This window comes from Trichechus manatus, unplaced genomic scaffold (genome assembly GCF_000243295.1).
Source record: "Trichechus manatus latirostris isolate Lorelei unplaced genomic scaffold, TriManLat1.0 scaffold00012, whole genome shotgun sequence".
Taxonomy (NCBI): Eukaryota; Metazoa; Chordata; class Mammalia; order Sirenia; family Trichechidae; genus Trichechus; species Trichechus manatus.
This window is the reverse complement of record NW_004443948.1, coordinates 15,716,171-15,741,732: the sequence shown is the minus strand read 5'-3', so window position 1 is coordinate 15,741,732 and position 25,562 is coordinate 15,716,171.

The following is a 25,562-nucleotide window of genomic DNA, read 5'->3' as shown; positions in this document are numbered from 1 at the left end:
GCACCATTTGTGCCTAATTTTTGACCATTCCAATGAAATCTATTTGGAGAATCTTTCTCCAGCTAGCTACTGGATATCATTCCTTAAATATTCTTCAGATAGCACAGCAAAATATTCACAGTAAAATTTGTTGTATCTATATCTGAGTTTGTCCGCCTTCTTGTAAAGCATTTTCTTCTCCTGTTTTTGTTCTAGCAGTCAATGGCATCACTAACAATAATCGAGCTACCCAAACCAGAAATGTGGGCACCAAATAAATTCCTCAGTAACCAAGTCCTGTGGTTCTAAATCCCCAAGCCTTTACCCTGTTCTAGGCTACAATTACTTCTTGCTTGGATGATGGTTAACTCATTTTCCTCTTACTTTCTCCAACTGATTCTCTATATTGTGAACATTTTTTTTCCTAATATGACCATGTTCTTTCCCTCTTTAAAATTCTTTAGCTGATAAAACTATGCATTGAGTTGGTGACGTGGTCCCACAGAGAAAAAAAAAAAAAATCATATTGACTTTAAGGTTCATCTTTGGTGAAATATAACTGCAGAAAATGTAGTTTCTAACCATATTACCCTGTGCCAGGTCAACATATTGGAGGAGAAGAATTGGTTCTGATGAAAACTAGCAGGGTACCACAATCTTACTTGCTGCAGGATCCCAGGACCCTGTGTTTGAAATATAGTAGACCTTCAATCAGTACTTGTAAAATCAATTTTTAAAAATTGAGTAACATATTGATAGTTACAGACATAACTATATTGGTGGTAGGGTGAGGGGATCATTGGGAAACAACAATACCTTTCTACTTACAGAAATGTAAAAATCAGCAATTTCTTGGCAAGATGTATTTTAAGCTTTCATACAAGATCTAAAATCCCTTCCGGGATAATACTGCATTAGTAGGATAATACTGCATTAGTAAAGAGCTGGACTTGTCCACTACCAACCTTTATCCAGATTATTTATTACTTGTGTTTGTGTGTGTGTGTGCTTCATACTCTGTATCTTGGCCAGGGAATTTTATACCATTTAGTTGAGGAAAAATGTGTTTTAGTCATAAAATTAGGATTGTTATATTCATCATTCCTAATTTTTACCACACCCATACAATGAAAATGCTATTATCCATATTTTGCAAATGAGGAAGCTGAGACCCAGGCAAGTTAACTAAATGGTCCAAGTTTACACAGCCTGTAAGCAGAAGAACAAGGATTTGAACTCAGATCTTTCTGACCACAATGTCCATTCTTTCTTCTGTGTAGCACTTTTCCGTAGGTAATCATTATTTTAAAATGGTAATTGAAAGATTTAATCAGATGATATGTTTAATGCTGTATTTAATATTCATGTTATACTTGTGTTTCTCCATCATTTAGTGAAACAGTAACATTTTCCTCTTTATTGTTGTTATTCTTGTTTTGCTTCTAGAACAATTTCCTAATTTCGTTAGGATTTAATATGTATTTTAGTTTTAGGGATTTTTTTTTCTGACTCTATGTATATGCATTTAATAGTATTCTTGCACAAATTTAAGATGAGAATATAAGTCATTCAAGAGTCTTCTTATTGTCTGCATAGTCACTGAGTACATATGTTTCTAAGTTTTCTTTAAGAATCAAGACAAACCAGTGAATGAACACCTCAAGGCCTCTGGATCCAATACCTGACTTTGTTGTGATTTTTTTTTTAACATTTTATTGTATTTTAGGTGAAAGTTTACACAGCAAATTAGTTTCCCATTCAACAGTGCATACACAATTTGTTCCATGACGTTGGTTGCTCTCTCTGCAATGTGTCGGCACTCTCTCCATTTTCACCCTGACTTCTTCCGTTCTATCCCTTCAGTTCCCCTGCCCCTCCTTTCCCTCTCATCTTTTTTTTTGGGCAAATGTTGCTGTTTGATTTCTTATAGTTGAATGATCTAAGGAGCACATTCCTCACAGGTGTTATTTTTTATTTTATAAGCCAATTTATTATTTAGCTGAAAGGTGATCTCCAGGAGTGGCTTCAGTTCCAGGTTAAAAGGGTATCTTGGGGTGGGGGGTGGCGATAGTTTTAGAGGTTCCTCTACTCTCTATCCATCCAGTAAGTCTGGTATTTTTTTTATTAATTTGATTTTTGTTCCACGTTTTTCTATTCTAACTGGGACCTTCTACTGTGTCCTTGGTGAGAGTGGTTGTTAGTGGTAGCTGGGCATCATCTAGTTCTTCCAGTCTCAGGCTAGAGGAGGCCGTGGTTCCCGTGGGCTATTAGTCCTGTGGACTAATTGCTTCCTTGAATCTTTGGATTCATTCACTCTTCTTTGCTACAGATGGCAAGAGACCAATAGCTGTATCTTAGATGGCCACTTGCAAACTTTTAAGATCCTAGAAGTTATGTTGTGAATTTTTAAAGATAGATGTTTCATTTTCAGGCTGGCTGGCTTTCAAGAATAGTCCATCCATATTTAGGCTCAATCTTTTATTGGCGTGTTTGTTTTTTAATTTCTTTTATTTTTTGTTTTTCCAAAGAAGGCTCCGTGTGTGCAATTTCAAATCGTGTTCAGGTGACTTGTCTTAATCTAATTGAAGAACAATAATAGGATTAGTTGAAAAGAGTTAAGCCTATACTGAAACCTTTAAAAACAAAATTTAATTTTAGTACATGCTTTCTCATTTAATCCTTGAAAATAACCTATGATGATTGGAGTAATTGGTTTCATTTTGCAGAAAAAAATTGAGAAATGGAAAGGTTAAGTTACCGATGAAAATTATTGAGCAGATTTTAAATACATATCTTAACCTCTATAACATACAGTTACATATGTTGAATAAAGCATGGTCCATGTCCATGAATAGCTCTCAGACTACCTAACAGTTTAACAAATGTTTGAAGAATAGGGTTATTAGCTATTAGTTATCTAATAGCAATTAAATTAGATTCAAACATTAAAAAATTGCCAATACTTCAGTTGAAAAGAGATGAGATTGATAATTTCATATAAATGAGCTTAAAAATAATTGTACAGTACATATAAACCAGTTGCTGTTGGGTTAAGTCCAACTCATAGCGACCCTATAGGACAGAGTAGAACTGCCCCATAGGGTTTCCAGGGAGTGGCTGGTAGATGCGAACTGCCAAACTTTTGGTTAGCAGCTGAGCTCTTAACCACTGCACCACCAGGCTCCACAATACATATAATAGTGGTAAAAGGGAGTGTGATTAAATTGTGCCCAGTTAGACCAGCAAAGTCTTCAGAGAAGTTGTTGTTAAGTGCTGTTGAGACAGTTCCAACTCATACTGACCGTATGTACAACAGAATGAAATACTGCCCAGTTCTGCACCATCCTCATAATCATTGCTATGTTTGAGCCCATTGTTGCAGATACTGTGTCAATCCATCTCATTGAGGGTCTTTGTCTCTTTTGCTGACCCTCTGCTTTACCAAGGATGATGTCCTTCTCCAGGGACTGTCCCCTCCTGATAACATGTCCAAAGTGCATGAGACAAAGTCTCGCCATTCTTGCTTCTAAGGAGCATTCTGGCTGTACTTCTTCCAAGACAGATTTGTTCATTCTTCTGGCAGTCCATGGTACGCTCAATGCTCTTCACCAGCACCATAATTCAAAGGCATCAATTCTTCTATGGTCTTCCTTATTCATTGTCCAGTTTTCACTTGCATACGGGGTGATTGAAATTCCATTGCTTGGGTCAGGTGCACCTTAGTCCTTAAAGTGACATCTTTGATTTTTTAACACTTAAACAAAAGAGGTCTCTTGCAGCAGATTTGCCCAATGCAATACTTGATTTGATTTCTTGACTGCTGCATCCACGGGTGTTCATTGCGTATCCAAGGTAAGTAAAATCCTTGATAACTCCAATATTTTCTCTATTTATCATGATGTTGCTTATTGGTCCAATTGTGAGGATTTTTGTTTTCTTTATGTTGAAGTGTAATCCATAGTGAAAGCTGTAGTCTTTGATCTTTATCAGTAAGTGCTTCACATCCTCTTTGCTTTCAGTAAGCCATGTTGTGTGATCTGCATATGGCAATTTGTTAATGATTCTTCCTCGAAACTTGATGCCTCGTTCTTCTTCACATAGTCCAGCTTCTCGAATTATTTGCTCAGCATACAGATTGAATAAGTATGGTGAAAAGATACAACCCTGAAACACACCTTTCCTGATTTTAAACCATGCAGTATCCCCTTGGTCTGTGCAAATGACTGCCTCTTGGTCTATGTACAGATTCGGCATGAGCAAAACTACATTTCTAGAATTCCCACTCTTCGCTATATTATCCATCTCCTTTTCTGAATCTGGCTTGAATTTCTTACAGTTCCCTGTCGATGTACTGCTGCAACCATTTTTGAATGATATACAGCAAAATTTTATTTGTGTGTGATGTTAATGATAACGTTAGATAATTTCTGCATTCTGTTACATCACCTTTCTTTGGAATGCCCACAAATATGGATCTCTTCCAGTCAGTTGGCCACGTAGCAGTCTTACAAATTTCTTGGTATAGATAAGTAAGTGCTTCCAGCTCTGCATTTGTTTGATGAAACATCTCAATGGGTATTCTATCAATTCCTGGAGCCTTGTTTTTCACCAATGCCTTCAGTGTAGCTTGGATTTCGTCCTTCGATATCATTGGTTCTTGATTATATGCTGCCTCCTGAAATAGTTGAATGTTGACCAACTGTTTTTAGTACAGTGACTTTGTGTAAATCCTTCCATCTTCTTTTCATGCTTCCTGCATTGTTCAATATTTTGCCCATAGAATCCTTCAATATTGCAACCCGAGGCTTGAATTTTTTCTTTAGTTTACAGCTTGAGAAAAGCTGAGCATGTTCTTCCCTTTTAGTTTTCTAACTCTAGGTCTTTGCACTTTTACTTTGTCTTCTCGAGCCACCCTTTGAAATCTTCTGTTCAGCTCTTTTACTTCATCATTTCTTCACTTTGCTTTAGCTACTCTATGTTCAAGAGTGAGTTTCAGAGTCTCTTCTGACATCCATTTTAGCCTTTTCTTTCCTGTCTTTTTAATGACCTTTTGCTTTCTTCATGTATGAAGTTCTTGATGTCAGCCCACAACTCGTCTAGTCTTTGGTCATTAGTGTTCAATGAGTAAAATCTATTCTCAGGATGGTCTCTAAATTCAGATGGGATATACTCAAGGTTGTATTTTGGATCTCGTGGACTTGTTTTAATTTTCTTCAGCTTCAAATTGAACTTGCATATTAGCAATTGATGGTATGTTCCACAATTGGCCCGTGGCCTTCTTCTGACTGATGATATTGAGTTTCTCCATCATTTCTTTCCACAGATATTGTCGATTTGATTCCTGTGCATTCCATCCTATAAGGCCCACATGTATAGTCACTGTTTATGTTTTTGAAAAAAAAAACATTAGCAATGAATCAGTTGTTGGTCTTGCAAAATTCTATTTTGCAAACTCCTGCCTCTTTTCTATTACCAAAGCCATATTTTCCAACTACTGATTCTTCTTTTTTTCCAACTTTTGCATTCCAATCACCGGTTGTCACCAGAGCATCTTGATTGCATGTTTGATCAAGTTCAGACTGCAGAGGCTGATAAAAACCTTCAATTTCTTCATCTTTGGCATCAGTGATTGGTCTTCCTTGTGGGTATATGTATATTATTTTATCACTGACAACGTTTTACTTCCAGATAGATCTTGAAATATTCTTTTTGACAATGAATGCCACACCATTCCTCTTCTATTCGTCATTCCCTGTATGGTAGACTGTATGATTATCTGATTCAAAGTGGCTAATACCAGTCCATTTCAGTTCACTAATGCCTAGGATATCGATGTTTTTGCGTTCCATTTCATTTTTGAAGACTTCCATTTTCCTAGATTCACACTTCATATATTCCATGTTCGAATTATTAATGGATGTTTGCAGCTGTTTCTTATTATTTTGAATCATGCCACATCAGCAAATGGAGGTCCCGAAAGCTTTAACCCATCCTCTCTACTTTGAGGGGGCAGCTCTTCCCTAATTGTATTTGGAGTGACTTCCAACCTGAGGTGATCATCTTCCAGCACTATATGGGAAAATGTTCCACTGCTATTCATAAGATTTTCTCTGGCCATTTTTTTTAGAAGTGGATCACCAGGTCCTTCTTCCTAGTCTGTCTTAGTTTGAAAGTTCCACTGAAACCTGTCCACCATGGGTGACCCTGCAAGTATTTGAAACACCAGTGGAATAGCTTCTAGCATCACAGCAACACGTAAGCCACCACAGTATGACAAACTGATGGATGAGTGGTGGTTTTGAAGAAGAGAAGATGCTTAAGCTGAGTGTTAAAAGGCAAGTCTGATAAAGTTCAGTGGGCAGATAAAAGATGAAGGGTATACTTAGTAGGTAAACATGTGAAAAGTGGAAACAAAAGAGTGGAGTGTACCCAAAAAACTCTAAGTGGTTTATGATGGTTGGAACATAATGTGAGGGTACTGGACCGTTGCATATAGATACCAGTGTTCAAGGTATACATTTTACAAGGGTCCCACATGTAAGGAGATGCTACTCACATCTTAGATACATACTAAGTTTTATGACAATACCAAGGTATGCTCAGAAACTTTGGACTTCTGGCAGGGACCTGGAGCAGATGGAAAGATTCCCTTCCCACCACAAAAGGAAATGCTCTCTCTTGGGAATCAAATATGCACTCACTGGCACAGACATTGAGGCTGGGAAGAGCTGTGCCAGTTCTCCCTTGCTCTTAGAGTCCCCTGAGATTGATTCTCTTTCTTTCTTGCTACTCTGGGTGACCTAATGCTCATTCCCTCCTAGTGTCTAAGTCAAAGGGCTAAAAGTTTCACACAGAAGAAACAGTTAATGTTGATGACAACTACAGTAAGGATGATGCTGCTGACTGATGATGTTGATAAAATTAGCTAACATCCATCGAATGTTTTGTATTTCCCAGATACTATGCTAAGCATTTTACACCCACTGTCTTGGTTCAGTGGTGGAGCAGTGGTTAAGAGCTCGGCTGCTAGCCAAAAAGTTGGGAGTTTGAATCCACCAGCTGCTCCTTGGAAACCCTATGGGATAGTTCTACTCCATCCTATAGGGTTGCTATGAGTCGGAATCAACTCAGCAGCAATGGGTTTGGTTTTGGGTTATCTTGGTTAAGTGGTAGAAGTCTCATCTTCCATACAGGAGACCTGGGTTCATTTGTGGACCAATGCACCTCACGTGCAGTCTCCACCCTTCTGTCAGGGAAGGCTTGTGTGTTGTCATGATGCTGAACAGGTTTCAGCAGAGCTTCCAGACTAAGACAGACTAGGAAGAAAAGCCTGGTGATCCACTTCTAAAAATCAGCCAATAAACCTTATGGATCACAATGATCTGATTTGCAACCTATCACAGGCATGGTGCAGGACCAGGCAGTGTTTCATTCTGTTGTACCTGGGGCCACCATGAGTCAGGGGCAAACTAAACGGCAGTTAACAATAATAACATCTTCTATAATATTCACAACAACATGAAGATTAAAAAAAAAAATCTGTTGCCATAGAGTCGATTCCCATTCATGGTGATCTCATGTATTATAGAATAGGTATTGCTATTATCCCCAACATATAGTTAGCTAGACATGGGTATGTGTCTTTTGGGTTTGGGTGGATGTATGTATCTACTTTGGTCTCAAGAATTGCCACATGGGACGTTTTTATTTGGGTTGCTTTTAGTTATTATTTTTCCTAAGTTAACTGGGTCTCCAAATCTCAGAGGTCTAGTTTACAAAATGAAAAATGAGAAAGCATACTCAATTTTCTTTCTCCTACCATCCATGCTTCTACTGTGAGATTTCTCCAAGGTAAACTGTGATTCATTTAATACCTTATTCCTGTCTTTCTGTATGAAAACAATAGTAAATTTCTGTAAGGAAAAAAAATGGCACAGTTCAAGCAGATTTTGCAAATTAGAGATAATATAATTACATGTAGGACATAGAAGCTATTGTCGTCATACTTATCCTGCTTATTTTCTAAGAGTCATGAAACCAGAAACCACTATTCTGAATAAATCGGTATGTGATATTAATAGCCATTTGGAGGACACAATTTACTTTACTATAAATAATAACTAGATATTAAGTAAACAAATAATCTATTGTGATTTAGAGTAGTTTCCATGGTATGCATCTAATTTGGCATGGATAAGTGACGGCTTGCAGCTGGATCATGCCAATACTTTAAACACGCTTTGGACACCTCTGGTGCAGATAGAAAAGTGACCTCAGTTAGTTGTTAAGCTGATGGTTATACTGACATGCCCAGCTGACTAATAACATGGCCTTCATCTTTTCCAGGACTATAGAGCCACTGGATCAATCAATCTCTCTATAGATATAGATCCAGAACTAGAAAGAATACATTCTAGGCATAAGGAAAATTATTATTATTGTCAGCATTCTTGTTTTTCTTTTGTTTCTTTTTTTTTTTTTCTAGGCAGCGAAGATACATTTTTCCACTTAATGCCAACAACTAAGTACATGTTATGGTTATCTCTAGCTCATGTATAAGGAAATAGAGATTCAGTGAAGTGAAGTATATTGACCAAGGTCATGCAGCTGGTGAATGGCAGACACAAGTTCTAAGTTATTCCAAAGCCAGATTGCTTTTGAAACCTGCTCATCACTCATATATGAACAATTGATATGCCAGTTACTTTTTCATGAGGTAAAAAAAAAAATCTTATATTACACGTATCTTTTATTTTTTTATTTTATTGTACTTTAAATGAAAGTTTACAATTCATGTTAGTCTCTCGTACAAAAATTTATACATACATTGTTATGTGACCCTATACTGTGACGGCACACTCCTCCTTTCCGCCCCTGATTTCCTGTGTCCATTCAACTTGACACTCTGCCTTCTCATCTCACCTACGGACAGGAGCTGCCCATTTAGTCTCATGTATCTACTTGAGCTAAGAAGCCCACTCTTCATGAGTATCATTGTATGCATCATAGTCCAGTCTAATCTTTGACTGAAGAGTTGGCTTCGGGAATGGTTTTAGTTCTGGGTTGACAGAGAGTCCGGGGGCCATGCTTTCTGGGGTTCCTTCAGTCTCAGTCAGACCATTAAGTCTGGTCTTTTTACTAGAATTTGAGTTCTGCACCCCACTTTTCTCCTGCTCCATCCGGGACTCTCTGTTGTGTTCCCTGTCAAGGCGAACATTGATGGTAGCCAGGCACCATGGAGTCTCTGGTTTATGTGGCCCTTTCTGTATCTTGGGGTAATGCTTTCCTTGTGACCTTAGTGTTCTTCATTTTCCTTTACTCCAGGTGGTTGGGACCAATTGATGCATCTTAGATGGCTACTCACTAGCTTTTAAGACCCCAGATGCCACTCACCAAAGTGAGATGAAGAACATTATCTTAATAAACTTTGTTATGCCAATTGACCTGGATGTCCCCTGAAAATATGGTCCCCAGACCTCTGCCCCTGCTACTCTGTCCTTCAAAGTGTTTGGTTGTATTCAGGAAACTTCTTAGCTTTGTTTAGTCCAGTTGTGCTGACTTCCCCTGTAGTGTGTGCTGTCCCTCCCTTCACCTAAGAAAATTCTTATCTACTATCTAATTAGTGTATAACCCTCACACTCCCTCCTCCCCACCCTCATAACCATCTAAGAGTGTTTTCTTCTGTGTTTAAACTTTTTCTTGAGTTCTTATAATAGTGGTCGTACACAATATTTGTCCTTCTGTGACTGACTAAATTCACTCAGCATAATGCTTTCCAGATTCCTCCATGTTAGAAGATGTTTCACAGGTTCATCATTGTTCTTTATTGTTGTGTGTTATTCCATTGTGTGAATATATCATAATTTGTTTATCCATTCATCCATTGATGGGCACCTAGGTTGTTTCCATCGTTTTGCGAACATGAACAGTGCTGCAATAAACATGGTTGTGCATGTACCTACTTGTGTGATGGCTTTTATTTCTCTAGAATATATTCCAAGGAGCAGGATTGCTGGATCATATGGTGCTTCTATTTCTAGCTTTTTAAGGAAGGGCCAAATCAATTTCCAAAGTGGTTGTACCATTTTACATTCCCACCAACAGTGTATAAGTGTTCCAGTCTCTCCCCCCCATCTCCAACATTTATTATTTTGTGTTTTTTGGATTAATGCTAGCCTTGATGGGGTGAGATGGTATCTCATTGTAGTTTTGATTTGCATTTCTCTAATGGCTAATGATCCTGAACATTTCTTCATGTGTCTGTTAGCCGCCTGAATATCTTCCTCAGTGAAGTGCCTGTTCATATCCTTTGCCCAGTTTTTAATTGGGTTATTTGTCTTTTTGTTGTTGAGGTTTTGCAGTACCTGGTAGATTTTAGAGATCAGATACTGATCAGATTTATCATAGCCAAAAATTTTTTCCCAGTCTATAGGCTGTCTTTTGACTCTTTTGGTGAAGTCTTTTGATGAGCGTAAGTGTTTGATTTTTAGAAGCTCCCAGTTATCTAGTTTCTCTTCTGGTGTTTGTGCATTGTTACTTATGGTTCATATTCTGTTGATGCCATGTATTAGGGCTCTTAGCTTTGTCCTTATTTTTTCTTCCTTGATCTTTATCATTTTCGCTTTTATATTTACATCTTTGATCCATTTTGAGTTAGTTTTTGTGCACAGTGTGAGGTATGGGTCTTGTTTCAGTTTTTTGCAGATGGATATCCAGTTATGCCAGCATCATTTGTTAAAGAGACTGTCTTTTCCCACTTACTGGACTTCGGGCCTTTGTCAAGTATCAGCTGCTCATAGGTGGATGAATTTATGTCTGGATTCTCAATTCTGTTCCGTTAGTCTATGTATTTGTTGTACCATTATCAGGCTCTTTTGACTACTGTAGTGGTATAATAGGTTCTAAAATCAAGTAGTGTGAGGCCTCCCACTTTGTTCTTCTTCTTGAGTAATGCTTTACTTATCTGGGGCCTGTTCCCTTTCCAGATGAAGTTGGTAATTTGTTTCTCCATCTCATTAAAAAATGCCGTTGGAATGTAGATCAGGATTGCATTGTATTTGTAGATCGCTTTGGGTAGAATTGACACTTTCACAATGTTGACTCTTCCTATGCATGAGCGAGGTATGTTTTTCCACTTACGCAGGTCTCTTTTGTTTTCTTGCAGTAGCGTCTTGTAGTTTTCATTGTATCGGTGTCTTAAATCTCTGGTTAGATTTATTTCTAAGTATTTTATCTTCTTGGGGGCTATTGTAAATGGTATTGATTTGGTGATTTCCTCTTCGAAGTTCTCTTTGTTGGTGTAGAGGAATCCAACAGATATTTGTATGTTTATCTTGTATCCTGATACTTTGCTGAAATCTTCTATTAGTTTCAGTAGTTTTCTTGTAGATTCTTTGAGATTTTCTGTGTATAAGATCATATCATCTGCAAACAGAGAGACTTTGGCTTCTTCCCTACCAATTTGGATGCCCTTTATTTCTTTTTCTAGCTTAATTGCTCTGGCTAGGATCTCCAGCACAATGTTGAATAATAGTGGTACATTACTCATATCTTGATGGTGTTACTTATGATGACCATTGCAGTTTGGTACTTTAGGTTTCAGCAATCTCCACCAACTCTTAATTCCTGTATCTCACCCTGTGCGCAAATGTGTCAGTGGTTTTGTGCATGCTATTCCTTCTGCCTGGAATGCCCTCCCACATCATCACCTAACCATTCATACTCTCACACTAAATTGTCTAATAACCTCCTAATCACCCTTCACATCTGTATTAATTTCCTATTGATGCCACAGCAGTTTAAACAACACAAACCCGCCATTGTTAGAGGAAGGAATGGGGCCTCAAGCCAAGGAATGTGGTAGCCTGTAGAAACTGGGAATGCTCTTTAGCTCATATAAAGGAAGAAAACCGAGGTGAGATCTTGGAAGCTCAAGCCTATAAGTACAACCAACTGAATTCCGTTAATAACCAAGTGAGCAGGAAATGGATTCTCCCCTAGAGCCTTCTGAAAGGTCTGCCACTCTGCTGACAGCTTGATCTTAGTACAGTGAGATCCTTACAGGACTTCCGACCTCCAGAACTGTGCAATTATAATTTTGTCTTGTGTAGGCTACTAAATTTCTGGTAATTTTGTGAGAAAATGAACCAGATCCTATATAAAAACAAAACCATGACCCACAACCTCTGCAGCAACCAGTCCAGAAAGCAAAACTACAACCTCCATAGCAATTGATTCCCTGTGGCCAAGACTTGATAAATAACTGCCAACATCCCTAATTTTTGCCTTACTTCCAGTTTAGGATCAACCAGAGAAAGCCAAATGTGCTCTACTAACCAATCACATAGGATGCACCACTTCTATCAAGATAGCCCACCTCCAGGTTCCACATGCCAATAGTGTTCAATCGGGACATACCTGAAACCTTTCCCCTTTTTTTTCACTATAAAGCTTTTACCCTTCCCTGCCTACCTTTGAGTCCGAGTGGTGTGAACAAACAGGTAGGCGCCGGGGTAAGCACTGGGCTAATAACCAAAAGATTGGCAGTTCAAACCCAACCAGAGGTGCTTTCGAAGAAAGCCCTGGTGATCTGTTTCTGAAAGGTCATGAAAATCCTATGTAATGCAGTTCTATTCTGAAACACATGAGGTCGCCACAAATTGGAATTGACCCAAACACAAAAAGTATTGTCCTTGAGTCTCTGCTGAACACAAATGATGATGGCTTATTCCCGTGCTATAGCAAGCTCTGAATAAAGAGTCTTTGCCTATTCTCACTTGGGTCATCTTCCTTTATTTTCACATTTATTATAGCAGCAAAAAGAAACTAATACGTTCAGTGGTGGGTGCTGAAGGCATGGTCTTTTAGCAAAGTCTGCAGAAAACCAAGCAGAGACGTGCACCACTGAGCATCTCCACAATGTGCATCAGCTTCTCTGGTTGGGCAGTGGAGGACCAGATTTCAACAGTGAAACTGTGTGTGGCAAGAAACATCACAGGACCAGACTGGGCTCAGACTTGGGTACTCTCTTCACGTTATGGACTAGCCACAACAGGGGCTACTTGTGGATAGCATACTTGTGGATGCTTTCCGAAACCAGTACGTGGGTTCTTGAGTCATTCATTGGAAAAATAAAAGAGATTTACTGATGTTTGTTCCTCAGGTTTGTGGAGCATGAAATCATGGTTACCTTCCACTTTCCACTTTAAGCACTCTGCATGGTTTGAATTATTTATACTGAGCAGGCATTACTTTTATGACCAGAAAAACAAAACAACACAAAGACATGCTAATTTAGCAAAACAAAATAAGAAAAACCCTGAGTTCTATAATTGTTTTTACTTTTTCTTTTTTCCTGAATTAACTTGCATGCAACAAGAGTCTTCGCAATTATTTATTAATATATAAGAGGAATAGTTCCTGAAAATTCATATAGTTTGCTATGAATTTCCTCTCAACATTCAATTTTTGTACACAATTCTAGACAAGTGGGTTATAACCATCCTTAATTTCTTATTTAAAACATTGCCATTTCAGTCTCAGAAGTATCCTTTCATTATTGTCAGGACTGTCATATGTTAAACCACATTTCATTATATCTTAATTATTTTGCTCCTTGGTTGAGAGCAGGAGATCCAGCTTAATGTAGAGTTTTAAAAACCATCAAGAAATACTCTCTATCCAAACTATCCCTAAACAAAAACAAAACATGTCACTAATAGGCCATCAGTGTTGAACTGTGTCCCTGTAGCCCTTGCAAGCAATTACCAGCAATATGGCACTGTGTTCATTCAAAGGTCGCAGTTACCCTCTTCAGAGTTGAGGTTACAGCTCTTTCCCATCTGTTAATTTGGTATTATTAGAAGTTACATTTCTTGAGGAAGCAGATGGCTATAAACTTTAACAGGTGTTTATGGTGCACTGCCTTAACTTTAAATGCCGAACAGGTACAGATTGAAGTTTGCCGGGCTGCACAGGGAATTAGTACTTTAAATGATGTGTGGGTAGAGAATTAATTTGTTTTGAACTACCTGAAAAAAATTCAATATACTGTGCACTGTGGTTCATGCTTACTTGACATGGAGCAATACAACAAGAAATATAATAATAAAAAAAAAAAAGATTTAAAGAAACCCTGAACTGTATTCTTCAAAACCAGCCTACCACTTGTCCTGCTAATAAAAAGCCAGACAAGAACATGATCCAAGGGTACTGCAGTGGATCAAAGTGGAACCAATAGGGAAGCATTCATGCATCAGTGACTGCTTCAATAGATTTTTGCATAGCACAGCTCATCTTTGCTCCTCTGAAATAAAAATAAAACGCAAATCTGCATTCCCATTCTGTACATCTTGACAAATATTTTCTGGCATATATCATGTTGTGCTTCACTTGACAACATTCTAGCTCATGAATGAAGCAAGCACTGTCTCCTGCTTTATAAATTCATACAATGGTAAAGAAAAAAGAGAGAGAAAGAAAAGCACAGATTAATATGATGCCTATGCTTTTATGTATTTTCTACCAAAATATCAACTCTTAAAAGCAAGGACAGTAACTTCCCACATTTGTAAAATGAATATAAAACTGTGTCAAAAACTCTAATTAATAAGTATCATATGGATTTATTGAATTACCTATATAGTAACAATGACAATGATGATCAGGTCGCTATGAGTCAGAATTGATTCAATGGCAACAGGTTATATAATAATACTTTTTTATCTAAATAATTAGCGATCCTAGATGACAGAGTAGAACTTCCCCATAGGGTTTCCAAGGAGTGGTTGGTGGATTCGAACTGCTGAAGTTTTGGTTAGCAGCCAAATGCTTAACCACTGTGCCATCAAGGCTCCACATTTTCTGATAATTGTAATAACTGCAAAAATTATTCAAACCTTGAATGGTAAGCCCAGCGTAGGTAAAATTTTACTTCAGTGCTTTATAACATGTACATATAACATGACCTGGCACATGATAATTACTCCATAAATATCTGTTGAATTTATTAAATGGGACATAGATGCAAAGAGACTAGAACAGACCAAATTCTTATATTTTATAACCAGTCATGAAGTTGCAGATAATTGTTGAGACAGATCTACAATCAAAATTCTTTCCATGCTGCAGGCATGGAAAGACTGCTGTTTCCTACAAAATTACTGCTGTACATGTTTTCTCAAGAAAAGAAATAATATGTAAATAATGATGATGAGATTAACCACTGGTGAGACTTACTGTCAAGACAGTACATTCCCATTGCTTCGATTTGTTCTGGAGTGGGTTGATGTCCTAAAAGTCTAAAAGTCTTCCAGATGACTTGGTGGGGACTTACTTTAGGTGCATTTAGGCCGCCAAACTGACACTGTTTACAGCTCTCTTCTGCTGTTGAAAACCGTTAATAGTTGTGTGTGGTTCATGAGTGCAAACTGGATCGTGTCATTCCCTCCTGAAATATCACTTGACTAGAGAATGGCCCTTAGAAATTTTAAGTCCTGACTTAAATGTGTGTCCTTTAACAGCAAAAGTAGGAGAATAGAAGCAATTTAGATGATTGCCTAAAAGACAACTCCCCTGGATATTTTATATTTACCCCTTGCAATCCCTGCTTTACCCTTTTCCAACCTGCTTCATGCTTAAGAAGGTTGACGAATATGGACTGCATCATCGAGCTCCCAGTTGGGTTTGTCAATGGGGAGCACCAGCAAGAAATTTGGCAGAGGAATGAAAGTCAAGCCAGAGTATTAATTTTCCCTAGTCCCTTCCTATAAGGTTATCTCATAGGTTAATTTTCCTCAACTAAAGCTCACAGTACCTCATCCCCATAACCTGATCCCTGCCTTTTTCCCTTCAGTCCTAGATGTAGCAATATGCCATTGTGTTTCTAGCCCCAGAGACTATACTACTCGTGGGAGTTTTCCCACACAACACACTGTTTTTTGTAAATGGTGGCTTTATTAAATTCTCCTCACAGCACCTAATTTGAGTGTATCGCATCTGTTTCCTGCCTGGATGCTAACTGATACAGTTTCTAAGGGACAACTAAAACATTTTAAAGTATTCGAAGTTTTAAATGGCACCCAATTTGTTACTTTAAATTTCTTAAGTGTTGGAAGATTGGATGAAAGTGGATAAGAAATGCCTCTTACCTGCCTTCCTTTTTTTTTTTTTTGAAGCAGAGAAACTCCCGTTTACTTGCAACTATTTTAAAGTTAAGTAACTACTTAGAATTGAGGGGAATATAATAAAGCTGTTCTTTTGAGAAATGGAAGCTGTCAAGGCTTTATTACCAAGAGGAAGCGCTGAATGTAATCAAGGCTCTTTTGCAAAACGTTATGTGTACCTTCCTGTCAAACTCCATTAACTTACAGGTTTGAATTATAGTTCTGTTTCACAAAATAGTATGATGGAATCAGACATAATATCAGAAGCTGAGATTTTTGTTTAAAATTGCCTTTTCTTTGTTCTGGAGATAAATAGAACCTTATGAAATATATGCTTCTAATCAATGTTAATAGCTAACTCAATAGCCACCTGCGTCAAATCCTGCTTTCCTCAAAATAGAACACCTTGAGATTCCAGAAGGAAAGTGTTTGCTCTCCTGTTTGTGTCAGTGAGCTACAAGGTGAATTCCACATTGAGGAAAGTGATGTCTTTATGTGTCCCATAAATTAGGCATTTTTGTCCTGTGTTGGCTGCAAACTATAATCTGAATTCATCTCACAGATATCCAATTACATGCCACAGAATCACATGATGGTGGTACCATATAAAAAAGGCTGAAAGATGTTATATAAAAACTGTTTTTGTATATTATTATGTGTTTGTTTCTTTTGGGACTGTGCGTTAAAGACAAATATGGACATTGTATAGATCAGTTTAGTTGGAAATTTATTGGGTCAGTTAGGTAATTTTTGCAAAGTGTGAAAGAAATGTTATATCTTTATTGGGAATTGCTGCTGATATAGAGTTTCCATTAGCTTTAGAAGGCTTTGATAAAAGTCTGAAAAGTTGGTATAACTGAACAGTTGAGTAGAGTTGATTCTGACTCATGAAGACTGATGTGTGCCAGAGAAGAGCTATACTCCATAGGGTTTTCATGGCTGTGAACTTTCAGAGGCAGATCACCAGGCATTTCTTCTGAAGTGACTTTGAGTGGGCTGGAACCACCAACCTTAATGGTGATTAAAATCATTTGTGCCACCCAGGGACTCCTTGGACAACTACTATAAGAAGTTTAAAAATAAAAAAGGCTTCACTCTTTACCCACTATTTTAGTCATCTAGTGCTGCTGTAACAGAAATACCACAAGTAGATGGCTTTAACAAACAGAAGTTTATTCTCTCACAGCCTAGTAGGCTAGAAGTCCAAATTCAGGGCATCAGCTCCAGAGGAAGGCTTTCTCTGTCAACTCTGGAGGAAGATCATTATCATCAATCTTACCTTGATCTGGGATCTTCTCAGCTCAGCAACCTCCGATCCAAAGGGCGCACTCTGCTTCCGGCACTGCTTTCTTGGTAGTATGAAGTCCTCTGTCTCTCTGTTTGCTTCTCTCTATATCTCAAAAGAGATTGGCTCAAGACACAATCCAATCTTGTAGATTGAGTCCCGCCTCATTAACATAACTGCCGCCTATCCCACCTCATTAACATCATAAAGGTAAGATTTACAACACATAGGAAAATCACATCAGGTGACAAAATGGTGGACAATCACACAATACTGGGAATCATGGCCAAGCCAAATTGATACACATATTTTTGGGGGACATAATTCAATCTATGACACCCACTATTGAAATAGAGATGATCCTAGTATTCCCATAGGGTTGTACTGGGAATTAAATAAGTCCTATAAAGCTCTTAGCACAGTGCCTAGCATAGAACACTCAATAAATTTTAGGCATTATTGATATTTTTTTTCCTCTGTGTTCAAAAAAAGGAGCCCTGATTGTACAATGGTTAAGCACTTGGATGCTGACCAAAAGGGAGATAAGATCTGGAGATCTCTCGTAAAGATCATGGCCTAGGAAACCCTATGGGGCCATTCTACTTTGTCATGTAGGGTTGCTCTGGGTTGGAATAGACTCAAGGGCACACAACAACAGCAACAACATATTCAACAAAATGTTCTGCTCCTTCTTTCAAGCAGGAAGAGTCGGTTTTGATAAGAAACAATATGGCTGGGATTGAGGGTGGAGAAAGGCAGGTGTGTGCCCTTTGGAGAAGATAGAGTGGGAAAATAGACTGACCTGAAGGCACTTCCTAGATAAAGCCTCAAACACACTCCTGTTCTTGAAAGTTGGGAAAGAAACACTCTTGCCCCCCACTACAATCTCAGGTTGGTTACAGCCCATTTATACGGCTCTTTTGTTCAGCTTAGCTCAGCTTTTTTGTCTTTCAACATCCAGTTTCTTTCCTATCATCACCAACAATGAAGATGAACTTATACAAGCTCTCTCCAGGTTCTGATATCCCGTCCCTCTTCTTTGCCCTATCAGGCCTGGCGTGTTCAGAGCTTGCTCTTGCTAGTCTCTGGGGGCTCTGCCACCCCTTGTTGACTTACAGCCCACAGTTCTGAGTACTCCCTTCATTAAATTCTCTTTAAGTACCTTCTTTTGAGGGTGGCATCTTGACTGATCCAGGAAACATTACAGAAGTGGGACACCAGCCATATAGTCAAACCAGTTTTGTAACTAAAAACTGTCCAGAAACAGGTTGGAATTCAAACTTGCACTGTTCAACTCTTTATTAGATCTGTCCCTGAACAGCCAGGGGCCGGATGTGGAAGCAAGAGGCAGAGATGTCAAGACCAAGAGAAAGGAGTGGCCCTATCTCAAATCTCCCTGGAATCTAATTATGGTACAGATACTTCTCTGCCCTCCCTCTCTCTCCCCCACTCCAGACAGAGGTATACTGATCCCACGATCAGTGAGTCTACCTTAGCCTGCAGCTTCCTAATGCACAAAAGTCATTTCAAGGATTTCTTACATGGCTGGGATGTCCCAAATCTCACAGAGATGGCTTTCACTACTTGAATCATTGCCCTACATTATTGTCTCATAACCATCCTCATTTACTATTCTCTGAATAATTCAATAACTTATAATTTGCCCATTTTCAATTTTAATTAATATGCATTTTTGCTTTTTTTGGTGTTTGCTATTTTGTGTCACATCATATGGTTGATTTGAAGATTTCCATCTCTAATGAATCTATTACCATAAACTGCTTCTGAAATCTAAGTATAAAAAACTGAAGAGGCAGTGAGGTTCCCTCATGTACGATCTGCACTCCAAGATGCATCTAGGCACCCTCTTGCATTAAAGGCTACATGCCCACCTTCTTGAGTGAGAGTATTAGAGTCAGTCTTGGGTTTTATCTTGGATATTCACTATGAGTTGCGTCCTGGAAAATATGCTTGATTTCTCTGAACCTCACCTTTCTCATTTATAAAAAGGGGTCTTTAATCCATTCCCCCAGGAAGATTGTGAAAATAGAATTTAGTGATGTGTAAAGCTTCTCTATCCATGGCTGGCACATGCGAGGTACATCATGAATGTTAGTTAACCCTTTTAAGTCAATATTAATTAGTAAAGCAGATACAGATCCACAGCCTCTGAGCAATATAATCCAGATGACTATGAAAAACACCTGTACATTTTTCTATTTCCAGAGAGCTTAAGTTAGTGGGAGTTTTGGATCTAACAACTAGAGTCATTAATATGCAAGATAACTTGCTCTAGCAATTCCCTTAATAATTAACTTTAGCTCACAAACTCCACCAGATGTGGAATCTGAGCAGAAAATGAACAGAAACTTAGACAACTTGAAACCAGTTTTATTTCATGTAAGAAGTCTTGATCTTAGCTATTTTATAAGGAAAAAAATGTAGCTAATATAAAGTCTATCTATAAAATATACCTTGTATTAAGTATCATAATGTTTTGTAATTTTGAGGACTACGGTGCACCTGACCCAAGCCATGGTGTTCTCAATCATCTCATATGCATGTGAAAGCTGTACAATGAATAAGGAAGACCAGAGAAGAATTGATGCCTTTGAATTATGGTGCTGGCAAAGAATATTGAATATAGCATGAACTTCCAGAAGAACGAACAAATCTGTCTTGGAAAACGTACAGCCAGAATGCTCCTTAGAAGCGAGGAGGTGAGACTTCATCTCACATACTTTGGACATCTTATCAGGGGACCAGTCCCTGGAGAAGGACACCATGCTTGGAAAATTAGAGGGTCAGCGAAAAAGACGAAGACTCTCAGCAAGCTGAATTGACACAGTGGCTGCAAGGATGGGCTCAAGCATAACAACGATTGTGAGGATGGCACAGAACAGAGCAGTGTTTTGTTCTCTTGTCCAGAGGGTTGCTACGAGTCAGAACCAACTTGACAGACCTAACAACAACAACTTTGAATAACTACTGTTTCGAAATTTCAGTTTTAACCTGTTATTAAGCTCAATATTTTTACAAATACTTAGTAGTTAAATACAGTCTTAATAAAATATTGGAATTAGTTTAACAAAAGATGTATTCTTGGTATGACCTAGGTGACCCCAGAAACACAAGAATTGTAGGTATACATAGTTTAATTTTAGTATTTTCTATGGTAACTATCATTGTTCTCTCTAAGTCAATTTGATATATTAAACCTCATTAAAAATGAGAAATATGAATTTATTTAATCTGTTTAAAATTGAATTTGTCATTTTCTTAGTAATATTCCTTTTTATTTACATATTCATCAATCATTTTGAAAACCATCTGTGCAACAAAATGTGTTAGTTGCTGGGAAAACAAAGATGAATTAGATGGAGTTTCTGTCTTCAAGGTGCTTGTGTTTAACATGGTGAAAAAGGCATATAAATAAATATGGGAATGAAGTGTGGGTTTGTGCTATTACAGATGAGTCTGCAGGGATGATGTGAATCACAAAAGAGGAAGAAACGATGTCTCTCTTACATTTAAAATGATAGGTTTTATTAAGAAGATGATACTGGAGTCAGGTTTTGATGAGGAATAACATTCAAGAAGTGGTCAGGGTTCAACGGAAATTCCTGGAGGAATTTGCCAATAGTTTACCTTGTGTTGGCTTAAAGCCCTAGAAAAATAGTCATCTTGTAGAAATGAATCCACTAAAACATTTTTTAAACAATAATTATTTATGCTTAAGTAACTTATCTTTTTAGTCTTCTCAAAAATGCTCTAAATTGTCCTACCTGTCCCTAGTTAAATAACGTCAAGGGACGTTTAGGCACGGAATAGAACATAAGTATCCTACTCATGCGCCTTGTCCTCTGTTTATTTATTTATTTTTTAAAATAAGTTATTTCATTTATTATTTGTTGTCAAGAATATACACAGCAAAAACATCACCAATTCAAGTTTCTACAGTGACATTGATTACATTCTTCGAGTTGTGCAACCGTCCTTACCCTCCTTATCTGAGTTGTTCCTCCTCTATTAACATAAACTCACTACCCCCTATCTAATCTTTTGAGTTGCTAGTGTCGGTTTGATCCCATGTAGATAAATCTTAAAAGAGCATAATGCTCAAGACAGACAGTCCTTACTAGTTAATGTAAACTATTGTTTGGTTTTAAGAAGACTTCAGGGGATATTTTTGGTTTACGGTTTAAAGATTATCTTAGGGCAATAGTTTGGGGATTCATTCAGCCACCACTGGCAAAAGTTGTGTGTTAGATATAGTTACAACAATGGAAAAAAAAAAAGAAGACAGTAGCTACTGAGGCTACTTAGGTACAACCAAATACCTCATGGGATTTGGTTCTTTGGTTTGAAGGTTTAGGATCATGGTTTCATGGGACATCCCAGCCAATTGGCCTAATAACCTGCTTACTACTTCTGTTCTACCATCTAGTTTGTTGAGTAGTGCCTGGGGTCTTAAAAGCTTGCAAGCAGCCACGCAAGGCAAAATAATTGGTCTGTATTCACCTGGAACGAAAGAAAAAGAAGGAGAGCTGGGAAAAGGAGGAGAAAATGGAATGTGTGCCTCCTTTGCCATGAGACCAGAAGCACTGGATGGTGCCCGGATACGATTACTGATCGTTTTGATTAAAGATTCTATAGAAGAATCCTGATCAAAAAGGGGAAAATAAAGAACAGAATTTGAAATTTTCATAGAACACAGACTTTCTGTAGCACCATGTTCTCTTTAATTCATATTTTGGTGTTAAATGTAAATTTTCTTCAATTTTTTTAATTACTTTCAGGAAAAATTGTTAAAGACTTGAAAACGACTTTTAAAAATACATTAATGAACATTTGTGTACTCTCCCACAATATCCCCAACTTTTCTTTTCTTTGAACTAATTTCAGTTCTCTAGCTTGTTAGAGGGAACCCTGGTGGTGCAACGGTTAACGGCTTGGCTGCTAACCAAAAGGTAAGCAGTTCAAATCCACCAGTGGCTCCTTGGAAACTCTATGGGGCAGTTCTACTCTGTCCTATAGGGTCACTATGAGTAGGAATCAGCTAGAAGACAAAGAGTTTGTTTGTTTGTTTGTTTGGGTAGATTGTTAGATGACTGATAACAGTGCACCAGATCTTGTTCACAGACACGCTGATAGAAAGACAATCTCTGCCCCACCCTCCCAGTTGAAAAAGCCATTGTTATGTCTGTTTGTAAATTTCTTTCTGCTTTCTTGAAGGACCTGAATATATATGATACTTTGAATTCTTCTTTGAACTGCTTGTAATATCTTAGTAATTCTTATGTGTTCATTTTATATTTGTATGAGAGTTTTGGTTTTAACTGCTTTTGAAAATATCCTTTAACAATACTACCATTTCTAGTAAGGAGATACCTTTTAGCCATAATAGAAGCAGCCATCCTATACTTGATACAAATATCAAACACTTTCTCTGTAGGATATAGAATGTTTGAGTAGTAACAATGTTTTAAAAATTATATATATATAGAGAGAGAGAGAGAGAGGGAACACAGTATCCCAGTGATATATACAAAATATTAAGAATTTCTGAGAAGGAAATCAGGAATGTTTCATAGGAGGGGCAACATCTTTGTTCAAATTTGAAGAGAATTGAGATCAAATGACATATGGACATAGGAAATTATTCTTGTACAAAAGATGTGATAGATACCAAGGGTGAAAGGGCATCGCCGTGCTTGTGGAATTAGTTCATAGTAGCTGGGTGTTAAGCTACATAGGACGTGGAGGAGAAAACGGTCAGGGATGCATATGGTAAAGGTAATGTATTACTAGAGTGTGAAGATCTTTATATTGAAAAATGTAGAATTTTTTCTCTATGCAATGAAGAGCCACTCAAAAGGTGACATGATCAAATTTGCCTTTTTATGAACTAAGAGTGGATTAGATAGGAAATACTGTGGTCAGAAAAAGTCCTTAGGGGCTAGAGATTTATCAGTTGAGTTGATGGTGCACTATCTGGCCTAACTCAACAGCACTGCAGATAGACCAGAGAAGAAGAACATAAACTCTTAGAATGAAAATGTGGCTATTTGCACACTACTGCAGTGACAAATAAGGAGTTTAAGCATCTGCTTTAAACAGATTTTGGATATGGTAATTATCCCCAAAGTCAAAAACAGTAAAATTGAACTACTCCGTACAGATTTCAGTGGACTAATATGATAATGAATTTGTTTTGTGTTTATTCATGATGTTTTCAAAATAGGTAACTTTTTAAAAAACCTAATGTATAATTTTATGAAATAAATTTAAAAATTAAAAGAAACCATAGCTTTCTAGGAGTTTTGTATTTGATCCTTTTTTAAGTGAATTGCTGTGTTAGTAAGCTAGCTGCACTTCTAAGGACTCATGAAGAAAAGCTCAAAAATCAATGAACCCTCTTGTTATTGGATAAATTGTATTATGCACACAGGCATACAATATTATAAAATTATTGAGTCATAGTTGATATCATTGTTCTATTAAGCCAAATTATTTTTTAAAAATTTTAGGGAACATTAACTTCAAAAAGAAAAAAAAAACCCTAAAAAGTAGATTCTATTGTGCCTTTGATTACTAAGTATAAGAAAATCAGGGACTCAAATCAATAGCAAGTTTATTTTTAGTCTGATTAAGAGCTTCCTTCTGTGTGCTATATTTAAACACAGTTAATAAATATAAATGCTGTTTTGATTGAAATTTTCTACCTAGGTTTTAATATCTACTTTTTTTTCATTTCAGTGAAGGAAGACAAATAGAAGAATCTGCTTTATTTTCAGTAGACAGTGTGATTAATATCATAATCAAGTGTTTATAAAATGCGTAATTATGCATGTTGCACAAAGAACTATCTAAATTTGTTCTTTCCCATCTAGAACTCAAGATTCTTATTTATAGAAATTCAGGGTTATCTCTAGATGAATTATTATAGTTATAATATCTAATATTTTTGAATAATTTAAATTTTATAATACTTTTGCTTGCACCATCTAAATTAATTCTCTGCCCAACACTCTTAAGTTAGTATTCTCTGCACTTGTTGATGCAGAAATTAACTTGGAAACGTTGAAATGTTTTACTCAACCTCATGTAAGAAGTGGAAAAAATTTTGAAATTAAATTTTCTGATATCCAGCTTACTCCCTCTCGTAGGTCTCCAGCCAGAGTTATTTGCTTGGTCCCTTTGTACGTACATTTGCCAACCCCCAACACCTATCTAGAACACCAGCAACATTTTCCCTTCTCTAGGTTGCCTCAAGGAGCCCCTGGGTGGCACAAATGGTTAAGCTCTGGACTACAAACTGGAAGGTTGGCTGTTCAAATCCACCCAGAGGCACGTGGGAAGTAAGACCTGGAGATCTGCTTCTGAAAGGTCATGGCCTTGAAAACCCTGTGGTGCAGTTCTACCCTGCCATAAGCTGGAATCTACTTGATGACAACTAATGACAACAGGGTGCCTCACGGACCATTATTACTTCTGCAACATTTCCCTTTCTATTAAAATTGCCCTTCCTTTAGCAAGATGACTTGAGCTCACCATGTGTCAGCTCCTAATTCAAACTAACTCCCCTTTTAATTGAGAATAAGGGACAAATAACTAACAGTCATTTCGCTCTTAGAAGATATTTTGATTTTAAATAAAAAATCTTGTTCACCTAAAATAAGCATGGAGTTTTTTAATAGAAAAATGGAAGAATTTCAGACAGTAGAAGGTTGTGTTTTATGACAAAATATCTCTCTAATGTTGTGACTACTGTTTAAGATTAAAAACTTTTCAGAGATGAGGTATAGGAAACAGGTCAGAATGAGAAATGATTTAGCAAACAAATGATTGGGAAAGAAAGTACATTTTACAAATAATTTACAAGCCATATTTTTTAGTATTGTTGAACACGAATAGTAGTTAGGAAAAACAATGAAGTGCTTATCTACAAAGCTCTAAATCCAAATTCATCCACTATCCACCACCACCACTCTTGGCTGAGTTCATTCTGACTCACTGCAACCTTGTAGGACAGAGTAGAACTGCCCATAAGGTTTCCAGGTGGTGGATGGTGGATTCAAAGTGCCAACCTTTTGCTTAGCAGCCAAACCCTTAGCCATTTTGCCTTCCACTAT